This window comes from Rattus norvegicus, chromosome 11 (genome assembly GCF_021556685.1).
Source record: "Rattus norvegicus strain SHRSP/BbbUtx chromosome 11, alternate assembly SHRSP_T2T, whole genome shotgun sequence".
In the NCBI taxonomy this organism is placed as follows: Eukaryota; Metazoa; Chordata; class Mammalia; order Rodentia; family Muridae; genus Rattus; species Rattus norvegicus.
Window position 1 is genome coordinate 83,824,613 of NC_141544.1, and position 25,446 is coordinate 83,850,058.

At 48.1% G+C, this 25,446-nt stretch overlaps 2 long non-coding RNA genes across 6 annotated transcripts; one reads left to right on the forward strand and one right to left on the reverse strand.

Annotated features, from left to right (window-relative positions):
- Positions 1–4,968: 4,968 nt before the first annotated feature.
- LOC102549085 (uncharacterized) lies at positions 4,969–20,171 on the reverse strand. 4 transcript variants are annotated; one of them, XR_015633545.1, is made up of 4 exons: positions 20,057–20,161; positions 18,393–19,077; positions 10,964–11,086; positions 7,998–8,995 (listed from the first exon to the last, which is right to left on the reverse strand). It is a non-coding gene; the product is annotated as an uncharacterized LOC102549085 (long non-coding RNA). The 4 variants fall into 4 exon arrangements; XR_015633544.1 differs by lacking the exon at positions 10,964–11,086 and having other exon boundaries at positions 4,969–8,995; positions 18,393–18,592; positions 20,057–20,167; XR_015633543.1 differs by lacking the exon at positions 10,964–11,086 and having other exon boundaries at positions 5,012–8,995; positions 20,057–20,171.
- On the forward strand, positions 9,900–12,578 carry LOC134481097 (uncharacterized). Of its 2 annotated transcripts, XR_015633550.1 has the most exons (4): positions 9,900–10,086; positions 10,986–11,584; positions 11,707–11,935; positions 12,159–12,578. It is a non-coding gene; the product is annotated as an uncharacterized LOC134481097 (long non-coding RNA). The 2 variants fall into 2 exon arrangements; XR_015633551.1 differs by lacking the exon at positions 9,900–10,086 and having other exon boundaries at positions 11,110–11,584; positions 11,707–11,778.
- Positions 20,172–25,446: the final 5,275 nt, after the last annotated feature.

Sequence of the window (25,446 nt, forward strand, 5' to 3'; positions counted from 1 at the left end):
CTGCAACTTTACCAGTTGCCTCTGTTTGAACACCTTTTCCACACCACACTCCTCATTCCATCCATCCAGTGACCGTGCAAACTCCTTGTTCTGGGAAAGGCTGTATCTTCATTCTCTTGGCCAGGAACACCTTCACTGGCCTCTCTTAGTGACATCTCTCAAGGCACCATGACATAGCCACTGTGCATGCGTTAGAACACTGGGACGGGGGCTGAAGAGAACATACTCCATATCTGGAGGAAGTAAGATGTGAAGGGATATGACAACTGTGCTCTCATCTTTGTGAGGTTTTACTTCACCCACGCTGTGGCTCTCAGGTCAAGCCCACACGTCATCAACATCTGAGCCCTTAGCTCTTTGCTGTGTAGGTCACCCTGTGCACTGGCCCTCAACTCCTGGCCAAGTTCTCGTAAAGCAGAACCACCAGGTCTTCATGCTTCTCAGAGTTGCCGGAGTTCTAACAAGGGGTGGTTGGGGTGTTAAGACAGCTGCACATGCCAGTAAGTGTTGATGCCTATAGTGGGTTGGCCTGAGGCTGCTTGTAGTCTAATGCTAAGGGAAGGCCCCCAAGACCTGGAGTCTGCACGTAGACCTGTGACCCTGCCCCACAGTTATTTCTGGTTGGTAAATAAAGATGCCAACAGCCAATAGCTGGGCAGAAGAGACATAGGTGGGGTTTAGGTTTCCCGGACTTGGGGTCAGAGGAGGACCACAAGGAGAAAAAAGAAGGTGAGGAGGAAGAAGAGGAGAAGGAAGAAGAGGAAGTTGATAAGCTGCCATGGGTTAGTAGTCAGGAGAACACGGCCCTGAGGGCTGGCCAATTGGAGTTAAGAGCAGCACAGATGAAACACAGTTAAGTAATAACTCAGGGTTATCAAGAGGAAAGTCGATTCTAATAGCATAGAGGGTGGGCAGCTGTCCAACTCTTGTGCTGTTTAAGGCTTATTGTGAATATGAAGGTTGTGTGTGTTTTTTATCCAGGAACTAATTGATCTAAGACAGTATAGAAACCCTGGGTCAGGATTAAATCATTTCCACAACAGATACCCTCTGATTCTTGTGGCACACAGCCCTGGCAGAGAGAGCCTACACTAGGGAAAGTCTCTGGTTTCCCAACTGTGGCTCTTCAGTGGGGAACGTGATGTCCCATCTGCTCCTGGTACCTTGACCCTCCTCCTACCCTCCACACCTCTCAAATGAGTCCACTCAGATCTTACTTGGGAGCTCAAGAGACAAGTCCTGCTTTACAAAGCCCTGGTCCAGTCATCAGGGACCTCTCTGGATGAGGCCAGAGTCTAGCCCTCTTCTACTTCATCATCCTTGGTTGCTGTTGTCCATGTGGCTCTTGGGAACAGGCCATTGATGGATGAAGCCAGAAGCCTGGTTCATGACTGGGCTCTCAACTTAGCTTTCTACTCAATCAACTCTGTATCCCCACGTGAATAGAGTCCAAATCCAGTAGCCATTCTGGGGGGTTGTAATAAGAACTTATCAGACAGCAGATGCTGGAGAAGTTCTTAAAAGAGCACAAAACATTCTGGGTTTAGAAAGGTTTCTTTCTTTTTTATTTATTTTTAAATTTTAGGCTTGAAGGTTTTTTAAAAATTTTTTCCTGCTTTAAAAATTGTATATGGGGCTGGATAGATGGCTCAGCGGTTAAGAGCACTTTGGACTGCTCTTCCAGAGGTCCTGAGTTCAAATCCCATCAACCACCTAGTGGCTCACAGCTGTCTGTAATGGGATCCGATGTCCTCTTCTGGTGTGTCTAAAAACAGCTACGGTGTACTCTAATAAATAACACAAATAAACCTTTTTTTAAAACTTTTATCTGTGTATATAAGGTAAAAGGAAGAAGGGGTAGGAGGGAGAATGTAAAAGTTTTGGAAACAGATAAAAAGACAAGTTTCACTGTTAGGAGGTTAAAGCATTTTCTTTTTCTTGTGCTGGGGATAAAGTTCGGGGCAGGCAAGTGTAGAAGCTCCAGTCTGCTGATGTACAGCATTTCCTTCTGCTTCTGTTACTCTGAGACAGGGTCTCAATGAGTTCCTCAGGCTGGTTTTCAACTTGCAATCCTCCTGAGTAGCTGGGATTTCAGGCTTATTCTACCACTCCCAGAGAGGGAAAGAGAGAGACAGAGAGACAGAGAGACAGAGAGACAGAGAGACGAGAGAGAGAGAGAGAGAGAGAGAGAGAGAGAGAGAGAGAGAGAGATCTTTTTTTTACAACCAAGGACATACTTTATAATTTTTTTTTTCCGGAGCTGAGGACCGAACCCAGGGCCTTGTGCTTGCTAGGCAAGCGCTCTACCGCTGAGCTAAATCCCCAGCCCATACTTTGTAATTTTTAAATAAATGTCGTTTGAAGGGAGTTTTTGTTGTTGTTGTTGTTGTTATTGTTTTGCTGTTTCTGCAGAGCACTCCCCAGATTGGTTGTTCTTGCTGGTTTTGTTTTCCCAGGAAGTCTTTGTAGACACGGACCCTAGGACCCGAGGATGGTGAAGATGAGGTTCAGGGCAGGGATCTTTTGGACTGTTCTACTGGGATAATCCCCCTGTAGACTATCCCGAAGGGAAGGGAAGGGAAGGGTGCTTTAGTCTCACTGCCCATGTTTCTTTCTCCTAAAGTCGGTAACTAAGTGACAGGGACCTGTTCTCGTTGGCAGAGCAAAGCAGCAGCAAAGCCAGGATGAAAGCCCAGAGCAGGGTGCCCAGAGAGCCCTGGTCCTGGTCTAGCATCCTGCAGAGCAACAGGAGGAGGCCACTGCTTCCCTGCAGAGCATCTGATGTCTGCCATCGGGTGGGGACAAGCAGCCCTGCAAGGGCTTGAACTTTTAGCTTCGGCTGTCACCATGGATGAATAGCCTGGGACTCAGAGCTCTGGATTCTTCTGGGTGCCCTTCTGCCTGCTCAGTCACCCTGAGCAAGTCCATCTGACCCGTTCCAGTCCTGTGAGATGAGAGCACCGGACTGGATCTAACACACATCACTCTAAAGACAAAAAGGAAAGAGAAAAAAAAAAAAAGGACAAGAAAACAGTTTGCATTTGGCTCTACATAAAAAGACCAACGACCTTCAGTTGTTGGTGCCCGGTCATAACAGATCCCTCTGCTGGCTGTAAAACTGACCCAGCTGGACCCAAAGCTACAGGCTGGGGTAGGGAGTCTGCAGCAGCCAGAATCTGCCAGAGAGGGCAGAAAAATAAAGTTCTTTCAAAGTGTGGCCAAGTGGCTGGAACACCCTAATGTCGTCTCAGCGCCGGGCTCACCATTGGCACCACAAAGATCACAGCCTGGGACAGAGGACCAGGTCACACAGTTCATTCCTCCCCATAAGGGGCAGGGGCCAGGAGCCACTCCTCCAGGCAAGGTCCCCGGCAGAGCTGACTGTCTTCAGTCTGTGCACGGCAGACTCTAGACACTGGGTTGGAACAGGCATCCTCCTGTTGGGTGATGAGCGCAGATTGAGAACCTCCGACGGCATCTTGGCCTGGCTGGCTTCTGCGCGGTTATCTCGGCTTTGCTGTGAGACTTAGTTCAAATCACCTTGTGGAAAACACTTCTGTTGCTTCCTTTCCCAGGCGACTAGGAACTCGAGCAGCCTTATTAGTGGCTGTAAAATCAGGGCCAATTGGGAGAAGGTGGGGCTGAGGCTAATTGTTTCCCCGGGTGCCTCTGAGCTGACTTTGGAACTCTGGCTCCAGAAGGCTGAGTCGCTCTGTTCCGCATCAAGGCACTGGGATCCGTGGGAAGCAAGGGATTTCTTGACATCTTCATCTCCGTCAGACTTCCTGCTGTGGGACAAAGGGATGGGAAAAACACAGGGGACTGCATAGACCAGCCCTCATGTTACTGAAACTGTGACAAAGCCAAGGCTGTAAGTCCCTTATCTGGCCACGGGTCCCAAACACACCACCCTGACTCCTCCATCCCACAGAATGCCCCTCCTCCTTTTCTCGAGGGGAACCTCCTGTGCCCGTGGGTCATCCTGTTCCCCTGGCAGATGCTCATCACAGAAGAAGCTACCTCAGAGGGAGATCAGGTGATCTGAGCAGCCAAGAACAAGCAGACCGTAGAAAGGAATCTCTGCTTTATAAATTAGCTACGGTCGCTAATCCCTCCCCAGTTAAGTATTTCCAGCCGCCGCAAATGTTCTAACACCCTCGGAATTCAGGTCCCTTTGGCTTATTCATCTTATAACGCTGGAAGCTCGTTTGTTAGCTTTTTTTTTCTTCAGTGTGTCCAGTCAGGCTCGTTCATGTTGTTCTAGTCATTCCCCAGCGTCCTGCTACTCTAGTAACCCATTTCTCACGCTGCTGAGAAATGGGGGCCCATTAAGTCAGGATCCAAGAAGCATGGCTGGGAACATTCAGTCTCAGCCAAAATGCTCTGAATGCCCATGTGTCCACAATACTAAATGTTCTCAAATGTACCTGGTTTTCACAGACAAGCAGTGAGAGCCAAAGAGAGTTTTGTATATTTCCAAGACATGAGCACGAGCTCCTGTCAGGGCTGGGTTTTACACACTCGGCTCTTGTCAGCAGCAGCACGTGGCAGACCATCCAACACTCGATGACCTGAAGGGTAGGGCTGGTAGAGACTGCCCCTAGCCTTCTGTCTCCTACCAGGCACGGCTGTAAGGTCTACATCCCTCACTTCTGTCTGCCATCTTGGTTACACTGCCATCTCAAAGGACCTAGCTGGGTCTACACACAGCTTGAGCCAGTGTGGTGATTTCCACAGCAGATGCTCAGTCAGCTGACGGCCCTGTCCCTGGTCACCTTGGTCCCAAATGTCAACCTTCTGGCAGGAGGTCTTTGCAGAGAGTATGCTGCCAGGATCGTCCTGTGAAGGACTCCTAAAGAAGTTCCGAATGTTTGAAGCTGAAATAGGAGGGAAAGTTACCCACTCTTAATGCCCACTTTCCTCCTCCTCCTTCCCCCACCCCAGACACACACACACATACAGCTTCTTCCCCTCAGATGTATATTCTCCCATTGGCTGTTGGACTTAGAGTACATTTCTAATTTATTGGCTTTTTATTTATTATTGCTAATATGGAGAGATACACGGGGGTTTGGGGGACGTTTCTTTGCAGCATCCCAACTAAAGACCCAAATGATGGCCAGCATTCACGAGGAGAATGTAAATGGAATGTTCTAGACTATGTAGGGTCCGTGTAACAGACTAGGATAGCATTATGAACAGTGCTTCTCCAGCCTGAGGGGGTGATTAGGCAGGAACAGCTCAGGAAGTATCAGGTAAGAGGGAAAGGGTGGTCTCTGGCTTGCCTGTGGCCTCATACAACTACCACAGAGACAAGGTGCTGTGAGTGCCTTGTGCCATGGGCTCCCTGTCACCGAGCACATCTCTGTTCCACCCTTCAAAGGGCTGCCAGGTGAAGAGCTTCTTCCAGCTACCCTTGATGTGCTACAGAATGGCCCCAGGACACGGTTATTTGGGGGTGGCATGAAACAACTGTTGCTTTGTAAGTTCTCAGTGTTGAGGATTTAGACAGCTTCGCATAGGTGGTTTGTCTCTGCTTCCCCCCAGCTTAGGCATCATCTCGGAAGGCATGAAGACTGGGGACTAGAAATATCTAGGGTTGTCTTCACTTATGTCTCGTGACTCACGTCGGCTGTGAGCAGGGTCTTCAGAAAGCATATTACCAGAACATCTATGCATGACATGTTCATGAGCTCTCTCCACACGGGCTGCTCAAGGATTTTTCACAGAACAGGGACTGGGTTCTAAGGGGGGAAATATTACGAGAGAGGAAAATGTTTGTTCTAGTCTTGGGACTCACATAGTAGTGGTTTGAAAGAAGATGGTCCCGGTAGGCACTATTAGGAGGTGTGGCCTTGTTGGAGGAGGTGTGGCCTTGTTGGAGGAGGTGTGGCCTTGTTGGAGGAGGTGTGGCCTTGTTGGAGGAGGTGTGGCCTTGTTGGAGGAAGTGTGCCAGAGAGGGTGGGCTTTGAGATTTCGGAAGCTAAAGCCAGGCTCAGTGTAGCTCCCTCTTCTGGCTGCCTATCTGGATGTAGAACTCTCAGCTAACCTCTCTAGCACCATGTCTACCTTGTGTGCCGCCATGCTTCCCGCCATGATGATAACAGATGAACCCTCTGCGCTGGAAGCCAGTCCCACTTCAATGTTTTCCTTTGTAAGAGTTACTATGATCATGGTGTTTCTTCACTGCAATAGAAACCCTAAGTAAGACACACATGTCGTTTCTTCCATACATCAAGTCACAAAACTCTGGGTTCAAGACAGGGAGAAACGGACCTATACACACACTCCATGGGAGAGGTATCGGTGTCAATTACATAGGAAATATGAAAAATGGGCTCATTGTGCAGCCAGCTTTGAAAACGACGCCGTGTCTGTTGTTGACGCAGCCCTGCCATTCAAAGCCCTCTCCCAGCCACTCCCAGTACACAAATCCTCCTGCAGGCAGGTCAGAGTATGTCGTACTCAGCTCAGCCTAAGTAGACGGTGTTCTGTTTTGATTGCCTGCCTATCCAGACTATACCATTCACAGGATTCAGCGTCCTGATTGTACTTGGATAACGAGTAAGACAGAAAAAATACAAAACAATAAAAAGTCTCTTAGCAAGTATGAATCTTGGGGTCTTCTTCATGACTCTAGCCTGGGCTACCTCTCTCTTGATCTTTATGAAATTTTTATTATGCTAAGAGTCCCTGGCTCTGAATAGGTTGTCTTCAACTGCGATTATTGCTTGCATGCTTAGAGATTCGAGTTCTTTGTCTCTCCCTACAAAATTAATGACTTCGATAAATGAAAGGCAGCTTGCTTCAAGCCATCAAGTGGCATGGCTGACACTGGGTGTGAATAGGGCTAGAGTTAATGGAATTTTTATGTTCAGCCTTGCTTCATTTCAGCTCATCAGACCCATGACTAATAAAGGGCTGGTTAGCATTGCTTACTAATTAGTCCCCAATTAAGTCAAGGAGTAAGCTCCTGCCTCCTTATATAGACCCCAGTCCCTAGGAGCTCAGTATTCAGGAGGTTGCTTGACAGACAAATGGAAACATATGAATCAGCCACACGAAGATATCTGTTCCTCTGAATTCTGCCAGGAGATGCCAGGCCCTGGTGAGCACAGATGATACAGGTTAGGTGGCATCCATGGAGTTTCCACACCCATCCCTCCCTCACAGCTTCTAAGGAGGAAGCTGGGGTTCAGATAGGTTAAAGGCTTTGGAAGATCAATGGACCTCTCAGATGCCAGGCAAGGACTCTGAGAAGAGTCTTTTCGTTCCTGGTCTGTAGTTTAGCTGGCCATTCTCTCTCTCAGTTGCTCATTCCACATTAGACACACGTATGTTTGTCAGTGTAGACCCCAGGAAAGAAAAGGCCTGCTCTCATTAAGCATTCAGTCCAAAGGAAGAGAGAGCAGTAAACACTGTTCTTAACAACCATATACAGAGAGAGCTTGCTATAGATGAGACAAATTACGGGATAGAGAGTGGGTGGATAGAATGATCAAAGTGGGTGGTAGAAAGAGATCCCTCGTTTATCTTATTTTGGGGGCGCTATAAATCAAACCCAGGCAGGCAAATGCTTTCCCTCTGTGCTGTTTCCCAGCCCCAAGAGAGGCCCTTTGGGTAGGTTGATAGAAGCAGGCTTTCCTGAGACTATGGTGGCCCTAGGTGACGACAAAGATCCAGATCTTGGAGGAGAAAAGTCCCCAGAAGGAGATAGAGTGGGACAAAGGCTGGAGGAGGAATGGCTGGTCTTGTCAGAGGGATATAAATGCCAGTTAAGTCAAAATTCTGGGACGGGGAAGAAACCTGAGGGGGCTCTGACAGGCTAGCACCATGTAAGTCATCACAGAGAGTAAGGAAAGTGTGGTTGGTGAGAAGGCCTCGCAGAGCTTGCTGCCCCTCGCACAGCCTGAGGGTGCCTACAAGAACTCGGTGCATTTGGCTCGTGTGGTCCTAATTTCTATTTCTTTCCAAGTCAATCATGAAGGCGAAGGTATGCTCTTGAATCTTTGGAGGCCTAAATACAGCAACTCACTATATTACGGGCAGGGTCCTTTTTTTCCACTCTCGACATCTGTCAGTGGGTTGATTTTTTTTTTTTTTTGAAGCCTCCACTGTCATGTCTGTTAACCCAAGTGCAGTGTCAGTATCTGAACAGCGACTTCATCACAAAATGCCCAGTTGCGCGATTTCTACTTAAAAAAATTCGGTTTGATTTTTATGACACACCCACCAGCTTTCTCGGGACGGAGAGTTGAAAAGTAGTTGAGCTTTCCAGAAAAACACCAAGATCCCGTAGGCGTGCCCTGGAAAGGGTGGGATTGGGCTTTAAAAAAAAAAAAAAAAAAAGCGAGGAGTTTCGAGTCTGAAGGCCCCTGCTACACCAGGAGGCCTCTCTCAGCAGCTTTTCAAGCTGGAAACCAGGCCTGTTTTGCTTTATACAATGCAGTTCGCCTCTTTGAACCTTAGGTGGCTTTCCTGCTTGGTGGAGACTAACATCCAAGGACTGCGGTGAGGATTAAAGATGGCGGTATCTGTAGGACCCCGCCCCCTCGAACAAAGCCAGGCCCAGAGCAAATGCTCAAGCATTAGTTCTGTAGCCCTCGGCCTCCTTCAGAACCAAGCATCCCGAGTTACACTGGGAAGTGTTTATTTCTATGCTTCTAACAAAGGCTGCTTGGAGTTAGCCCTCACGGCAAATAATTTGTCGGGGACGTCAGTGTTGAACCTGAGGAAACCGCTTCCGCTCTGTCCACCGCACCCCCGCGGATGATCCAAGGTCTTCCCTAGCTCCTGCCATTGGATTAGTTCTCGCTCAGTCTCCGTTGCCTTCATGGTTGGCGGAGGCTGCTGCACTTTGCCGTGGAGGTTGAAGTTCAGCGGTGACTGAGATGGCCCCACAGTTCGGGGACACCCCATGCTGATGTCACTATGCAAAAAGCCACGCTGGCTGGCATGGAGGAGATTGACGACATCCTTTCACTGGTAGGGTTGCCTAAGGGGTTGGGGAGAGAACAGAAAGAGTGACTAGAAAGGACTTCTGGGTGCCTGGGACCCCAGCACTTTAACCTGCCTTCCAGACTTAGCCCTTGGATCTGACTTTGGAGGAGGAAATGCCTGGAATTTCATAACCACTTCACAGGAGGGGCGGGGAGAGGGTCCCCCCACCAAGGTTCCCAGTGTAGCCAGGGCCAGCCTGCAGTCAGGTTCCACCGTCGCAAGTCGATTGGAGGCTGCCAGGATGAAAACTGAATGCCTGCCTGACTCCCTTGCAACATCTTTACCCACACAGACAGACGGTCACACTGCTGAGGGAGGAGCGCTGTGGGCGCGTGATGAAAGCAGCAGCCTCTCTGAATTGAAAACAAATTTGCCTAAAATTCATGAGGCACACCCAAGAGCCACTTCCACTAAAAAAGGACAGCAGCTTGTGTCTGTGTGCTTTCCTGTCAGAAGCTGCCACTGCACCCAGCAGCGCGTACACACACACACACACACACACACACACACACACACATGCCTTTTTTTTCTTTTTAGACAAGTTCACCGGCTGACCTCAAACCTAGTCTTCCTGGCTGCACTCCCAGCATCCCTCAACCTCAAGTACTGAAATTACTGGCAAGTGCCACCAGCTCTAGGCCCTTCCTTCTCATTTCTTTCCATTCCTTCTAAATTGCTGTGCGTGCGTGTGTGTGTGTGTGTGTGTGTGTGTGTGTGTGTGTGTGTGTGTGCTGCCCCTCCCCCAACCTTGTCTCCACATCAAACCAAAGACTGTGTTTACTCACAGAGGACCTGCAGGAACACAGACATCCTGGGTTTGCTTCCTAAACTTCCTATTATGCATAAAGAATGCATTGTCCTTTCAAAGCCAGGACTGAGACCTAACATTTGTCCCATGAGTCACTGTGCTGTAGTTAAAAGAGCAGAGAGTCCGCAGCCTATAAGCACAGCCACTCAACTCTAGCTCCACCGCTGTCAGCCAAGCTCTCAGGTTGCAGCTAATGAGCGTGGTTCATCCCAGCAAGACCATCACCGGACCTAAAGAACCAGTTGTGGGAAATATGGGACTCCAACTCAGGGAAAGAGGCAAGCAAAATGCAAGGGGGGGGCATTTCTTTGGGTACAGGAGGAATGTAGCAATTAGGGTTGCTACATTGTAGCAATTAGGATTGCTACATTGTCTAGATGGAACAATCTTAAAGCTTCACTGCCAAATAAGACAAGCAGAATGAGTGAGGTGCATAAAACCCCATATCATTTGCATACATATAATTTGCATACATTACAGCACCGTGCATTCTAAACACACAAGCAGGTAGTCTTTGTACAAAAACACAAGGGAACAAAGTGACCACTCAGATGTACACTGGAATACCTTACCTATATGTGGGGAGATGAGAATAATATTTGAGCAAGATATGACTGGTTTTTGTTTTTTTTTTTTTTTTTAATAGGGACCAAAGATTGTTTAACTCAGTCCTTCCTACCGGAAGTTAGAGAAGGAAAGGGAAGCGTCTTAGTTAGGGTTTCCATTGCTGTGATAAAACACCACGAGCAAAAGCAACTTGAAGGAAGGTTTTCTTTTGCTTACTCTTCCACATCACAGACCACCAAGGAAGTGGCAGGAACTCAAGGCAGAAACCCGGAGGCAGGAGCTGAAGCAGAGGATAAGGCTGCCTAGTGGCTTGTCTGGCCCGCTTTCTAACCACCTGTCAAGGGTGACACTACCACCCAGGGTGACCTGGGCCCACCCAATCAATTGTTAATCAAGAAAATGAACCCCAGGCTTGCCCACAGTCCAGTCTAGTGGGGGCACTTTCTCAATTAACACTCGCTCTTTCTAAATGACTCCCGCCTCTGTCAAGTTGACATTAAAAACTAGCCAGCATGGGAAGGGAAGGGAGAAGAAGAAATGGAGGAGAAGGTAGGAAAAGATACCAAAGGGGAGGAGACCTCTTCTGACCTGGTTTATTTAACACCCTCAGCTCCCACTTCCAACCTTCCGGGTTCAGCTCCAGTGTAGACGCCTTCCACTACTCTACAAACGGCTCCCCGCTGTTACCCCCAGTGCTTTCTCTTCTCCACCCTGCAAAGCCAAGGGGTAGACTCGGCAGTGTGGGGCAGTCCCTTCCATGCCTTCCGCACCTCGGGCTATCGGCCCTTGCAAGTCACACCTTCTGAGGGAAGGAACTTACCCAAAAAGAGCAGTTTTTCATCGTAGAGGTGCAAGCCTTTCCCAGAAAATCCATCCCAAGAGGCCCAGAAGTTGGGTGAAAAGCCAAACGGTACACTTCCCAGAGAACCCTTCCCCAGGGAAGCCTAGGTCTCTCCCACGCCTAGCGGCCCTCGAAGGTAGCCTCTCCTTCCTTCCTGCAAGCTCCAAGCCGGTCCCTTCCGGAGCCACTTCCAGCCACTTTATCCTCTGAGCATCCTTTAGCCTGTTACTCTCAGGACAGCAGCTACTTCATCAGAAGGAGCCTACAGTCCCACGAACATCCAGGGATCGGAGACCTTTGAGAGCAGAGAAGGCTCCGGCCTGGGACCCGCTCTGAAGATGTCTGTAAGCACGTGGATTGAGCTCCTGGTACGTGCTAGGGGCAGATGTGGACCCTGGGGGTAGGATGGACAGTGAAACCAGGCGAGACAGCCCTCCTGGGGTTGACTTATAATCAGTTTCCCTAGGTGCCACTCCCATCTTCTCTCCAGGGACAAGACTGTGAATTTGGGCAAGTTCCTTTCTCCAGGGGCCTGTGCGACTGACTGGAGCCCAGCTGCCTGGTGAGGCCCTGCCAACGCTGGCTCAGGAGGCCTGGTGTTTCCCTTCCCGGGGCCTGGCTGGCTACCAAAATGGATTCCGCTCAGGAGCTGGAACCCAGAAGAGCCTAACTGCCTGGTGGCCTTGCGGCACACTCAGCCTACCGACTGAGATGTGAAGGTGTTTGCTTGCTTACTTGTTTTTGTTTGTTTGTTTTTAGTCTTTAAGAGTTCCTGGGTTTATTGGTTTTCTGCCCGGGACTTGGGGTCACTAGAATTTTCCCTAAGGAAGGAGAAGCTTGGGGGAACCAGACCTGTGCCAGGCCCTGAGTGGGAATACCAGCTCCACACCCATCCCTCTCCACCCAGCTACTATCCTGAGTAGCACTGTTCTTTTCTGACAGGGGTCTACCGGCTTTCTTGTTGTGGTTTGCCCTGGAGTTATCTGTATTTTGATGCTAATTCCACTGCCCTGCTGACGGCTGCCTAGTCATGTGCTCCGGACTCAGGTGACTTCACCAGAACCTTCTCCCCACTGAATTTGTAAAGTACAGGTGAGGGCCGGTACAGGATAGAAGGAGGCCTGTCATTGGACGAGAAGGAAGGATGGGCGGGAGAGAAGTTTGAAGGAAGAGGAGGAGACTGGATCGGAAAGGAGAAGAGACAGGAGAGGAGGGAGAAAAGCTGCGGTGGAGACAACGTGGAGGCTACGTTAAGATTCCATGCTGTACCCTTACAGGTTGTTATGAATGTTCTTAAGGGATGGATGTGTACAGGGCTTTGTATGTTTAGGTTGGCAATTATATCTTATCAATTGAATCAAAGGTTATTGTGTTGTGTGTTCTTCCATGTGTAGATTTAAGTGTAAGAGAGTGTGGGGCAGCTAGTCTGGGCCACCAAGGAATTGTAATGTGTGCTTCTGGCAAGATATCTACCAGACATCTTGAGGCACTGTGGTGATGGACCTAGTAGGGGATAAAAGACAGCATTTTATTTTTTTATATTTTTACAACACTTTCCCCCAGGTAGGTGTCTCTATCTTGCTGGTGTCAGGGGTGTTTCTTGAACATGTGAGAGCATGAATACCAAACGGTTTCTTAAGCACTGGAAAACAGAAAAGAAAGGGATCTGTGTATATTCCATTTTACTGAGAATCTATTCTGTGCTGTCTGGTTTCTATGTCAACTTGACCCAAACTAGAGTCACTTGGGAAGAGAGAATACTAATTGATCACATGCCCCTACTAGATTGGCCTGGGGTGCATTTTATTGATTGATGGTTATGGGGAGGGCCCAGATCACTGTGGGCAGTGCCATCCCTGGGCATGTGGTCCTGAGTGTCATAGCAAACTCTGAGAGCAAGTCCGTAAGCAGCACTCGTCCATGGCCCCTCATCAGTTCCTGTCTCCAGGTTCTTGCTCCAGGCTCCTGCCTGACTTCCTTACAGGATGAAAGTGTTTGTGAAATAAACCCTTTCCTGTCCGTGTTTTTTGATCATATTTATCACAACAACTCTAAGTAAGATATATTCTTTTTTTTTCTTTGTTTTTTTAAGAGTGTTGCTCTGTATGTAAAAGTAACTTTTATTCACCAGATGTAATTGCCATGTTGGAGGCTTACTGCTGAATAAGCTCACCCTTCCTAACTCTTTCTGAACTCTAACAGGCTGATTCGGCTCAGCTGTTTGAGCCCAAACTCCTCTCCAAGCCTAATAATCCAACCCAGCTTCTTTCAGCTTCTGGCTGAATCGCTCTGCTTGCCCTAACACTAACTTTGGCAATGTATTCTAGACTTCTGGGTCCTTCTCATTCTCTGGCTTGTTCTGTCTTTACCTGCAACCTGTCTCTGTAAAACCTCTCTCTCTCTCTCTCTCTCTCTCTCTCTCTCTCTCTCTCTCTCTCTCCCCACCGTGTGTGTGTGTGTGTGTGTGTGTGTGTGTGTGTCTGTCTATCTGTCTGTCTCTTTCTCTCTCTCTGTCCCTGTCTCCTCTCTCTCTCTCTGTGTTTGTCTCTCTCTCTCTCTCTCTCTCTCTCTCTCTCTCTCTCTCTCTCTCTCTCTGTGTGTGTGTGTTTGTGTGTGTGTGTGTGTTCCTCTGCCCTGCTTTCTTAAGTAGCCTCTCTTTCCTTTCTCTTCTCCTGGGAGCTGGGTGTATCCTATGTCTAACTCCTGTCAAATCTTTCCCTCATTCTTCGCTTTGTCCACCCCTCAATTAAACATCGCTTTCAAACATAGCTGTTTTCTTCTACAAACTAAGCTTACCTACATTGTTTGGGATTAAAGGTGTGTGTCAAGTCTTCATTCCAGACAGATCACACAGATCTAGAAGGCATTTGGATGTGATCGCTTGTCAGAGCCGTCATGGTGCTGGACTAATATTCTTCTACATCTGTGTAGCCCAAACTGTCCTAGAACTTGATTTATAGACCAAGCTGGCATTGAACTCACAGAGATCTGCCTGTGTCTGCCTTCCAAGTGCTGGATCAAAGGCAAGCACCACTCCAAGCTCCAACATATTTTTAAAAAGAAAAGAACAAGATAAAAAGAAAAAGAGAGTCCTCGGGCCAGCAAGTTGGGTGAGTGGGTTGCAGACTTGCTGCTCAAACCTGACAAACTGAGTTTGATCCTGGAACCCACATGAAGATGAAAAAACGGGATCCAACTGCACAATCCTGTTCTGGCTTCCACGTGCGTGCTGCAGCACACACGTCCTGTGTATATTACGCCCCAATGTATGGTAATAATCAGTAATTTTAAAAGAAAACTGGAAAGTCCTGGAAAAAGTGAACAGAGGCAGATGTCTGCCTCATGCCTTCAAAACTGAACAAGAAGGAAAAGAAAAGGAGGGAGGAGGAAAAAGAGAAGAGGAGAAGGAGGAGGAAGAAGAGGAGGAAGGACGAGAGGAGGCAGAGGAGGATCTAAGCAGCCTTGAAACAGACATAAAAGTAAAGGTGGACAGAGAAGGAGCAAAGATGTCAGAAATTGAAGCAGAACAGCCCGCCCAGAAGTAGATAGTGGAAACAGATGGACATGGAGAAGTAGAAATGAGGAAGAAGCTGGAGAAGGAAAAAAAGGAGAGGGGACAGTGCCAGCAGAAAAAAAGTTAAATCAGCAGAAAAGGCAGAGGTCAGCACAGACACAGCAGGCAACAGGAGATGGGGAAGAAAAGGGTGGCAAAGGAGAGAAAAGGAAGGAAAAGGAGGGGGGAGGAGGGGGGGAAGACATAGAAGAGAGACCTGGGAGGCAGGAGAAAGTAGAAGCCGAAGAGAATCAGGACCACAATAGAAACCATAGACGAAAGACACAGGGCCACCTGAATGAACTGAATGCGCCGCCAAGCCTGATGACCTGAGTTCAATTCCCGGCATCTGTGCGGTGGAGGAAGTGAACCGAATCCCCAGTTGTCACTTCCACATACGTACCCTAGTATATGTATGTGTGCACATACATGCAAGGCATTTACAGTGTGTGTGTGTGTGTGTGTGTGTGTGTGTGTGTGTGTGTGTGTGTGGTTTAAATATGTGGTTAAAAATAATAAATGAAATAAAGATGCAAGAAAAACAGCTGAATAAAAGCAGATGCAGAAAAAGGATAAAAAGCAGAATCAGCAGAAGCCAAAGACAAAAAGAGAAGGGGCTGAGGTAGGGGCACAGAGGCAGGGGCACAAGGGCTGGGGCAGGGGCACAAGGGCTGGGGCACGGGCACAAGGGCTGGGGCAGGGGCACAGGGGCTGGGGCAGGGGCACAGGGGCTGGAGCTGGGGCAGAGACCCATGAAAGGCCACAGAGAGGTTGGCCTGGGACCCTGTCTGCTCTCCAAACCCATCTTTTCCTGCAGACAGAGGCAGGTGAGCCACTGAGTATTTGCAAGGCACACACAAAGAAGTAATATGCGAAGTGTACGAAGAACTCGTGAAATCAACAGCAAGACTAAGCATAATAATTTGACTTCAAAGTGAGCAAGGGACCTGAATAGATATTTCTTAAAAGACATACAAACTGCCAACAAGTCTGTGAATTTATACTCGTCGTCACTAATTATTAGGAAGGTGCAAGTCAAAACTACAAGAGTGATGTCATTTCACACCTGGTAAGATGGCTGTCACCAAAGTGCCAAACGACAGTGTTGATAAGGAAGCAGAGAAAAGAAGATTCCTACACAGCCTCCATCAGAATGCAAACTGATGCAACTCTTACAGGAAAAAAAAAGGGGGCTTCAAAACTTTAAAAAAGGGGTTGGGGATTTAGCTCAGTGGTAGAGCACTTGCCTAGGAAGCGCAAGGCCCTGGGTTCGGTCCCCAGCTCCGAGAAAAAAAAAAAAAAAGAACCAAAAAAAAAAAACTTAAAAAAAAGTGTTTATGGGTCTGGAGAGATGGCTCAATGGTTAAGACTACTGGCTGCTCTCACAGAGGGCCTGGGTTCAATTCCCAGCACCAACATGGCAGCTCACAACTGTCTGTAACTCCAGTTACATGACTTTTGACACCTCAAACAGACACACGCAGGCAAAACACCAATGCACATAAAATTTAAAATAAATTAGAAAATAGAAATAATATATATTGCTACATAACCTAGCAATATCACTTCAGGGTATATATTCAAGAAAAATAAAATCAACATGTTGAAAAAATACATGATATTTTGTTTAATTACACCTTTAACTCACAATAACAAGTACAGAACATTTAAGTGTGTTAACAGATCAATGGATGGGGAAATTCTGATACAATGAAATCAATAGAATAGAGTTCATCTGTTAGTTACTTTTAAAATATTTATTTTATTGGTTGTGTGTGTGTGTGTGTGTGCGTGTGTGTGTGTGTGTGTGTGTGTGTGTGTGTGTGTGAGAGAGAGAGAGAGAGAGAGAGAGAGAGAGAGAGATTCAGAGTTTATGTATATCACATTGTGCAAACACCCCAAAGGCTTAAAAAGTGCATACAAGTAGTTACTAGAGCTGCCATGTGGGTGCTGGAAATCAAATCAGGATCCTCTGTAAAAGCAGCACACTCTCTTAAGCCCTGAGCCAGATCTCCAGCCTCATACTAAAGATCTCCAGTTCACCTTTTAAAAGAAGGAACGTGTATGAACTTAGAAGACATTATGTGAAGTTCAATATGCCAGGCACAGAAACAAGAAACATAGGATGCCACTTGGCCATGAACTCACAAGTCATGGAAAAACCAATTCTGTGTGACCTTGTGTATGGAATCAAAAGGAGTTGAGCTCATAAGGACACGGGAGAGAAGGATAGCAGGGGTTAGAAAGTGGAGGAGCGCTTGCCTAGCAAGCACAAGGCCATGGGTTCGGTCCTCAGCTCCAGGAAAAAAAAAAAAAAGAAAGAAAGAAAGAAAAAGAGAACTAATGGTACTACTTCACAACAATAGTTAATAATGCATTATATCCTATCAATAAAATAGTTTTTGGCACATGGAAAATGAAGCATGTGTTAATTAGTATGATTGCAATAGTCACTTCAGAATATGTACATACAGCAAGGAATCACATTGCACACTTTAAGTACATACAATTTGTGTTTGTCGTTCATGAATCTCTGTGAAGTTGGGTGGGAAGGAAGAAGCAGGAATTGCGTTTACAGCATGGAGATGGAGTTAGGATTGAATGAATGGAGCTAGGTTGGGGAGGGGAGGTGCCCCGCTAGGAAAGGAGCATGCTCAAGGCTCTCAGCTTCAGCCAGTATGAGGTTTCAGGGTGGCCTGGGCAGACTCTGACATTTCATGTCCACATGTGAGTTACAAGCATTAGAGTGGGGACTCTGAGAAGCCTCTGCCCATGAAGTTCTCCTATCAAGGGTTCTATGACATGGAGGTCAGTCCTGCTGTGGGGTAGTCTTCCTCTTGGGAGTAGGGGGACCATTGGCCCCTGGCTTTGTCCCAATCATGGGCTAGAGAGCCTTCGTGGCGACCAGGAGGACTCCAGAATGCAGAAAGTCAACCATGTTGAGACACTAAGAAGTTGGGGTTAAGGAAAGAGAAATGTGAGGACTGGCATTCCCCTGTGATCCCCAACCTCTGAAGGGTCACTCATCACTCAAGCCAGCTGCCTCCAAGTCCAGAAAAGATACCAGCGTTCCTATTCTCCCCTGCCTCAGGCTACCACAAACCCCACTAAGCAGGCAGGAGAACAAAGAAAGTGGGGGGTGGGGGCACTTGAGGGGTAGCAAGCCATGAAGGAGTCTGGTGTTACAAAGTAAAGTGCCAAGTGCTGGCAGAATCTGGGGGCAAGGTTGTAGGAGGGATCGGGTCACAGGGAAAGAACAGTCCCTTCTCAATGCGAGAAGGCTTCCTAAGTCAGAAGAACCAACTGTAAAATGCAAGATGGTGCGTTTATCTTCAGAACAGAGCAGTGGTGTTGGACTGGGAGCATGAGCTCCCTAGGGGTCACCTTTCACAGCTTCCTGTCTCACCATCCATAAAATGATGGCTCCTACCTACCCCATCACCAGTGTGCATAAACGGATGGTGTAGAGCAGGGTCCGGCAGGCACTAAATTTTCAGCAACTCCCCATCATACATCAGTGGGATTATAGAATGGCACTTACTAAGTCACTGGCTACGCAGTCACGTGACAACTCAGACAAACAATAAACACTTATACCCTGAGCAGGTCAGGGGTGAACATACTTCAGGAATCCAGGAGCTATGTCCCTTTAATCTGGCGGCCATTCTCCTCAAAGCAATCTTATCTTCGGGTCCACCTTACTCTGAGTGACCACCGACCAGCCACCTGGACTGTCTCCATATTTGTTGTTACGGTCAGCATGGTGGCTCAGCAGCCAGGCCAAACTCTCACCCTTGCTGTACTGAAGCATCACTGTAAAATACTGTGAGAGGTGTCAGTGGTATGGAGGCGAAAGGTCAAGATTATGCGAGGTCCAATGTGACAAAGAGTGACTTCTGTATATTACGTGGTAAGGCCTCCTGAATCCCCACGTATCCAAACCAAAGAAGGCACCTAATGTTGCTTTTCCTTCCGATGTTGAAATACAAATGGCTACATGGCCAGAGAAAGCTATATATTCTAATTTTTTAATTAATTTTCAAGTAATAGGTTTTATTCTGGCATTTCGGTGCACACACGTGATTATATTTTGTTCTAGTTGATTTGCCCCCCCTTTCCCATTATCCTTCGGCATTCTCTCTAGTCACTCTTGTGAATTTCCTTCCTCCGACACAGTCTTCCCTTCTCCATCCGTTACATGCGTCCTGCGCCCTCAATATATCTTCCTCCGGCTGGTGGTGGCCCACGCTTTTAAACCCAGCGCTGGGGAGGCAGGGACAGGTGGATCTCTGAGTTCAAGGCAGCCTGCTGTACAGAGAGAGTTCCAGGATAGCAAGGGCTACAGAGAGCCCTGTGACGGTCCCCTGACTACACACATACAGACACACGCTTTCTGATCTTGGCTTATTTTACTTAACACAATCCATTTTCCCACAAAAATCATGATTTTATTCGTGCCTAGAACTTTTTTTCCCCCATCCATCTGTAGGTGGGCGTCCAAGCTGGTTCCAGTCCTTAGCTATGGTGAAAGGCACAGCATCACCTCTCAGGCATCCGCCCTGCTCTGTCTCTGCTACCCAGACCCCAAGGATCTCAAGAACCCCTTGGGAGCCACAGCAGCTAACCAGATGTTCAAGTCTGAGTGTGGCAGATCTCTGCTCCAGGTATCCTCTGCCCTTAAGAGCAAGATAAAAGCTTAAATGCAGTGGGACCCACCCACTCCCACATTGCCCCAAACTCCTCCCTCCAGGTCTTAGACCATACTGTTAGGTCTCAAACCCGGACAAGTCACTGACAGAGATGCCTATTTAGCATATCAAAGTAGATTCTCCCAGCACCTACCTGGTTCTCCCAGCATCCTACCTGTCACAGAGTGTGACTGGCACTCCACACCCTCTATCCTAAGCTTCTCCAGTCAAGGGGCTGGGCTGCCCTTCCCTATGTAATCCAGCCATTTTGCTTGCCCACCCCTTTTGCCTACCCTCTCCTCTTCCTGGCTCGTCCCTCTTCACGCTGCCTCTCTCCTCACATGGTTCAGTCATGTCCACTGTGAACTCTCCCAGATGTCCCTGCCTCTGCCTATGCTCTCTCCCTTTTATCAACAATAAACTTTTCTTCTCCACCACACCTAGGAGCAGCCTGTCCTCCTTGACGTTGTTTGTTTGTTTGTTTGTTTGTTTGTTTGCCGTTCCCTGTCTCTGGAATATTCTTTCTGTGCCAGTCTCCCATACCTCCCTATGTCCCCACCCTTACTCCAGACCTCCCCAGTCTTCTCTGAATTACTCACCTTCTCAGCAAAGCCCTCCTCAACCTCTGGACTGGACTAAGCCCCGGGTTCCCACGGCTTTCTGGCCTTGTGTTATTAATGTCAGCCTCCCCTGTGAGTTGTGCCCTTAGTGGGGAAGGAAGTGCAATGGTTTCACACACGACTGCACACCACTGTCCCCCAGCCCGGCTCTGCCCATGACTCCTCCCACCTGAGTATTTACAGGACCTGCTCCATAAATACCTTCTGAGTGCCTCTCTATTTCTAGGCAGCTTGGGCTTAGGAGCCATGTTGCATAACAAAAGAAGCAACAGGGGGTGTCCAGACATCTGCGTTTCAGTCCCCTCCCTCCTAATGGAGGAACATCTGTAGACAAGAGGCCACCACGTGCTTTTGCCTCTCAGACTGTCCCAGCTCAAACGGTTCACTGCTGAACTGGTTTGGAGGTCCCCTTCTCCCAGGGACACACTAGACCTAGGGATGAAATGGCTGGAGCCGAGATGAGAACCAATCTTCGTAAGAAGAGAGCATGCCAGCTCCCTCTGTCATTGCAACGTGACCTTCGGAACTGCTTTGTCACCGCAGTTTAATTCTTGGTTCTGGTACTTAAGCCCGTGATTTAAACTTTCCATTTCCTCTCAAGACAGCCAGAAAGCAGGCATCACCCACCACAGGGCGTTCCAGAGGACAACGTATAGTCTATAGGTCAACAATGCAGCCGGAGTCTTTTAAAAGAAAGCATTCATGACTGTTGATGTTGCCTGAAAGAGAGAGGAAGAACACCATGGGGACATTGACTTTCAGGGTTTCCTTTTGGTCCCCAAACCATGGGGGCATTAACTTTCAGGGTCTCCTCTTTTGTCCCTGCTATGTTTCTCCCCCATAAGCTTCACTCGACTTCCATTCGTGGCTCTCTGGAATTAGAGTGTCTAGCCTTCTCTTGCTCAGAACGCAAGGCACTAATTACACTGTTGGGTTGAACGGTGGCAGCCGCTGTCTCACGTTCCCACACTTTGTTTCCAAACAGCGTTTAAATGCAGCAGAGAGAAAACAGACTCTCACAAAGGAATCAGAAATCCAAGTAATACGCTTTTTCTTCATCATTCCCGAGGCTGTGAGAACATGAGCTCTTCTATCCGGGCAACTAAGTTCTCACTGGGAACTTGTCTTGGTTAGGGTTTGCACTGCTGTGAAGAAACACTGTGACCAAGGCAGCTCTCATAAGGACAACATTTAATTGGGGCCGGCTTACAGGTTCAGAGGTTCAGTCCATTATCCTCAAGGAAGGGGCATGGCGGCATCCAGACAGGCATGGTGTAGGAAGAACTGAGAGTTCTGCATCTGAAGGCCACGAGGAGGAGATTGGCTCCCATATGATTTGGAGAAGGGTCTCACTGCCCACGCCCACCGTTGATACACTTCCTCCAACAAAGCCACTCCTTCTCCAACAAGGCCACACCTCCTAACAGTGCCAAACATATTCAAACCACAGAACTTGTGGGTGAAGAGGGTTCGCTCCTGTTGAAACCATTAGGTCTCAAAAGTGGGACTAACTGAGGCGCCTATTCACATATTAAAGCTGACCTGGCCACCAGGTTCTCCCAGCATCCCTCAGTCCCTGTCTGTTACAGGGTATGGCTGGCACACCCCTCTCCCTCCCCTGAAATCTCCAGCCTAGCGGCTGGGCTGCCCTTCCCCACCGATTTTCCCTATATAATCCAGACACTTTGGCTACACCTCCTCTTGGCCCCTTGGCCTGGGCCACCTCTTGGTGGGTGGCTGTTCTCTTGCTTGCTCGCCCTCCTCATGTCTCCTCTCATGGTCTGGTTTAGTGTGCTGGTCAGGCTCAGCCTGTTTGCTTTCTTATATTACAATAAAACCTTCTCCACATTTAGGGTAGTTATGTCCTCCTCCTCCTACTACTTATTCAGAAACTATCTTAGTTGGCATTTCATTGCTGTGAATAGATACTATGTGGTGGTATGACCCCAAAGACTCCTGTGTTTAAATGCTTGTCCCATAGGAAGTGGCACTATCAGGAGGTGTGGCCTTGTGGGAGGAAGGGAATCATTGTGGGGGCAGACTTTGAGGTCTCCTATACTTAAGTTCAGCCCAGTATTGATCCAGTCCCCTTCTGCTGCCTGCAGATGGAGATGTAGAACTCTCAACTCCTTCTCCAGCACCATGTCTGCCTCATGCTGCCATGCTCTCACCCTAATAATAGACCTTTGAACCTGTAAGCCAGCCCCAATTCAATGATTTTCTTTATGAGTTGCCATGGTCATGGTGTCTCTTCACAGCAATAAAACCCTAACTAAGACAGTACCATGACTGTGCCAACCCCTTTTTCATTGTTGTTTGTTTTCTTTTGTTTGTTTGTTGGTATTTTGAGACAGAGGTTCCCTGTGTAGCTCTGGCTCTCCTAGAGCTTGCTCTGTAGACCAGGCTGGCGTTGAACTCAGGGATCCACCCGCCTCTGCCTCCTGAGTTCTGGGATTAAATGTGTGCTCCACCAATATCCAGAGACCTCGGCAACTCTTAAGGAAAACATTTAATTGGGACTGGTGTGCAGTTCAGAGGTTTAGTCCACTATCATGGTGGGAAGCATGGTGGTACACAAGCAGACATGTTGCTCAAGGAGCTGAGATCTACGCCTTAATCCAAAGGCAGAAGGAGGAGACAGGAACCACTAGGTCTGGCTTGAGCTTCTGATCCTCAAAGCCCCCAGTGATATGCTTTCTCCAACAAAGTCACACCCTCTGGAGAAAGGCCATACCTCCCTGGTGAGCCTACAGGGGCCATTTTCTTTCAAACCACCACCACAGAAACTCCAAAGGCCTGGCACACTTCCAAGGACCCCCGACCCCTAAGATGACAATGTTGGGGACTTCTTAGGGGCTCCAAAGCTGGCATTTGTCTTTGCAGTTGAACAATGCATGAGATACCTTTGCAGGGACTTCCTGAAAGGAATGCAAGGATGAGCGGTGACTCTGTGTCCCCCTAGCCTGGACTGTGAGCCCTTCTGGGCAAGACGAAGTGTGGCATTTGCCTGTACCAATCTGCTACAGAGAACCAGCTACCTAGATGGTCCTCAAGCATGTTAAAGTGAGTTCCAGCTAATTAGGCTCTTAAAAGCTCTTCTGGCTTAATTAATCTGCTCTGGTGACTTGTAGGGAAAGCCTGAATACAAAAGAAAATTAAAACATGCCCCAAGGTGGTGGTGTCTCTGGTGTACTGTCACAAAAATAGTAGCCATTTTAAATTCAATCAGTGGATTGTCTGTGATTCTTAACATCCCCACTGCGCGCGCGCACACACACACACACACACACACACACACACACACACACATACACACACACCCCAAAAGGTACAATTGCTATTGTAACATTTTTCCAGGACCAGGGGGGTGGGGGAATGAGGATGGTCTATGCTACTGTAACATTTCCTGACCCTTTGACACACACTGAAGAGTTAAGCTGTCCACCCCTGACAGGTGAGTACCTCCTGACAGGATGCAAATATCTTTCAGGTCTGGAGACTGCAAGAAGACCTTGCTTAGTGGCTGATGGATTCCAAGCCCTCCTCTTGGTTCCTGCAGTGCTGGGACCGTAAAGTCGTGTGCTGACTCTTAGTAACCGGGATACTTCATTCCTGAGTTGATTGATATCATGGTCCATGGGTTAAATGAGATTTTCAGAAGGAAAAGAAGGAAATAACGATATATTTAAGGAGGATGAGGAGGAAGAAAAGAAGAAGAAGGAGAAGAAGAAGGAGGAGGAGGAGGAGGAGGAGGAGGAGGAGGAGGAGGAGAAGAAGAAGAAGAAGAAGAAGAAGAAGAAGAAGAAGAAGAAGAAGAAGAAGAAGAAGAAGAAGTTGTTGTTGTTGTTGTTGAAGAAGAAGAAGAAGTTGTTAGTTAATTCAAGTGTTTATTCCCAGGCTTGTTCTTGACAAACAAGATTTTGGAAACTGTTCATTTTTGTTCTGGATATTGTTTTTAATTTTTGTATCCTTACATTTTATTTCTAAATATTGAGAAAAATCAGAGTTTAAATTTTTTGAATTGTTTTAACCTTTATTTTTTATTTCACATGGTGTGTTGTTTTGCCTGTGTGTGTGTGTGTGTGTGTGTGTGTGTGTGTGCGCGCACGCGCGCGTGTGTGCAGTACCTCTGCACGCCAGAAGAGGGCAGTGGATGGCCTGGGACTGGGGATGACTGTGAGCTGCCATGTAGGTGCTGGGAATTCTATCAGGTCCTGTGTGCTTTGCTTTGGTTGTTTGTTAGGTAGGTGGTTGTTTTTTCAAGACAGGGTTTCTCTGTGTAGGCCTGGCTGTTTGGGAGCTCACTGTGTAGATCAGGCTGGCCTCAAACTCAAGAGGTCCACCTGCCTCTGCCTCTCAAGGACCGGCATTAAAGGTGTGTGTCACCAGTGCCTTCCACTAAGCTCTTAACAATCTCTCCAGCCTCCAGAGGGGTTTAAAGTTTTTATTTTAGATTCCCTTTAATTATTATTGTTGGCATCAGGAACGGCAGGTCGCCTCTGAATCCAGTGATGATGGTGACGTCACCCATAGGCGACAGGGACCCTCGCATCTGTTGCCTGGCAATTGCCATACGTTCCTACAGTCCACCTGGCCCACCTTCCACCCTTACCTGAGAGGTTACATCACTGCCCAAATAAAAGGCAGACCCTTCCTGACCCTCACCCCCTTTTTCCCCTCTTCATCTTTGTCGCTCCCTTTTGTCCTCCCCCCCCCCCACAATAAACCTCTCTCCTGTGTGTTGGGGTAGAAATCTCAGCTCGTGTCCGGACAAAACGCAACGGGCCAACATGGTTCCATGTTTAGAGGTTTAATGAGAGAAGAAGAGGAGAGGAATAAAGGTCGGACGTGAGCACATGGAGGGAAGGGAAGAGGGGAATGGGAAGAGAAGGGACACGGGGAAGAGGGGGAAAGCGAGAGCAAGAGAGTAAGAGCAAGAATCAAAAGAGCAAAGAGAAAGAGAATGGGGCAAACAGTGAATCAGGCATACTTGGCTGTTGCCCGGTAACTGTGGGGGTGGAGCTTAGACAGAATACCAACACCGGGAACTGTACTGGCCTAGTGTGGTCTGTCTGGATGCGAGGCGTGATTCAAACACATTATTTTATGCATTTTGCCTACATGTACATATGCAGCACGTGCATGTCCAGTGCCCTTAGAAATCAGAAGACGACGTTGGATTCCCGGGGACTGGGTTTAAAGGTAGTTGTGAGCCTCCCCGTGGGTGCTGGGAAATGAACCAGTAACAACACCGAGTCCTCTTAACCATCCAGCCATCCCGCCAGCCTCCAGAGGTAAATTTTAAAGGCTGGAAATTCTTGACTTGGGCTCCCCTTTACCTCCATCTCCTTGCTTCTCTCCCTCCCCTT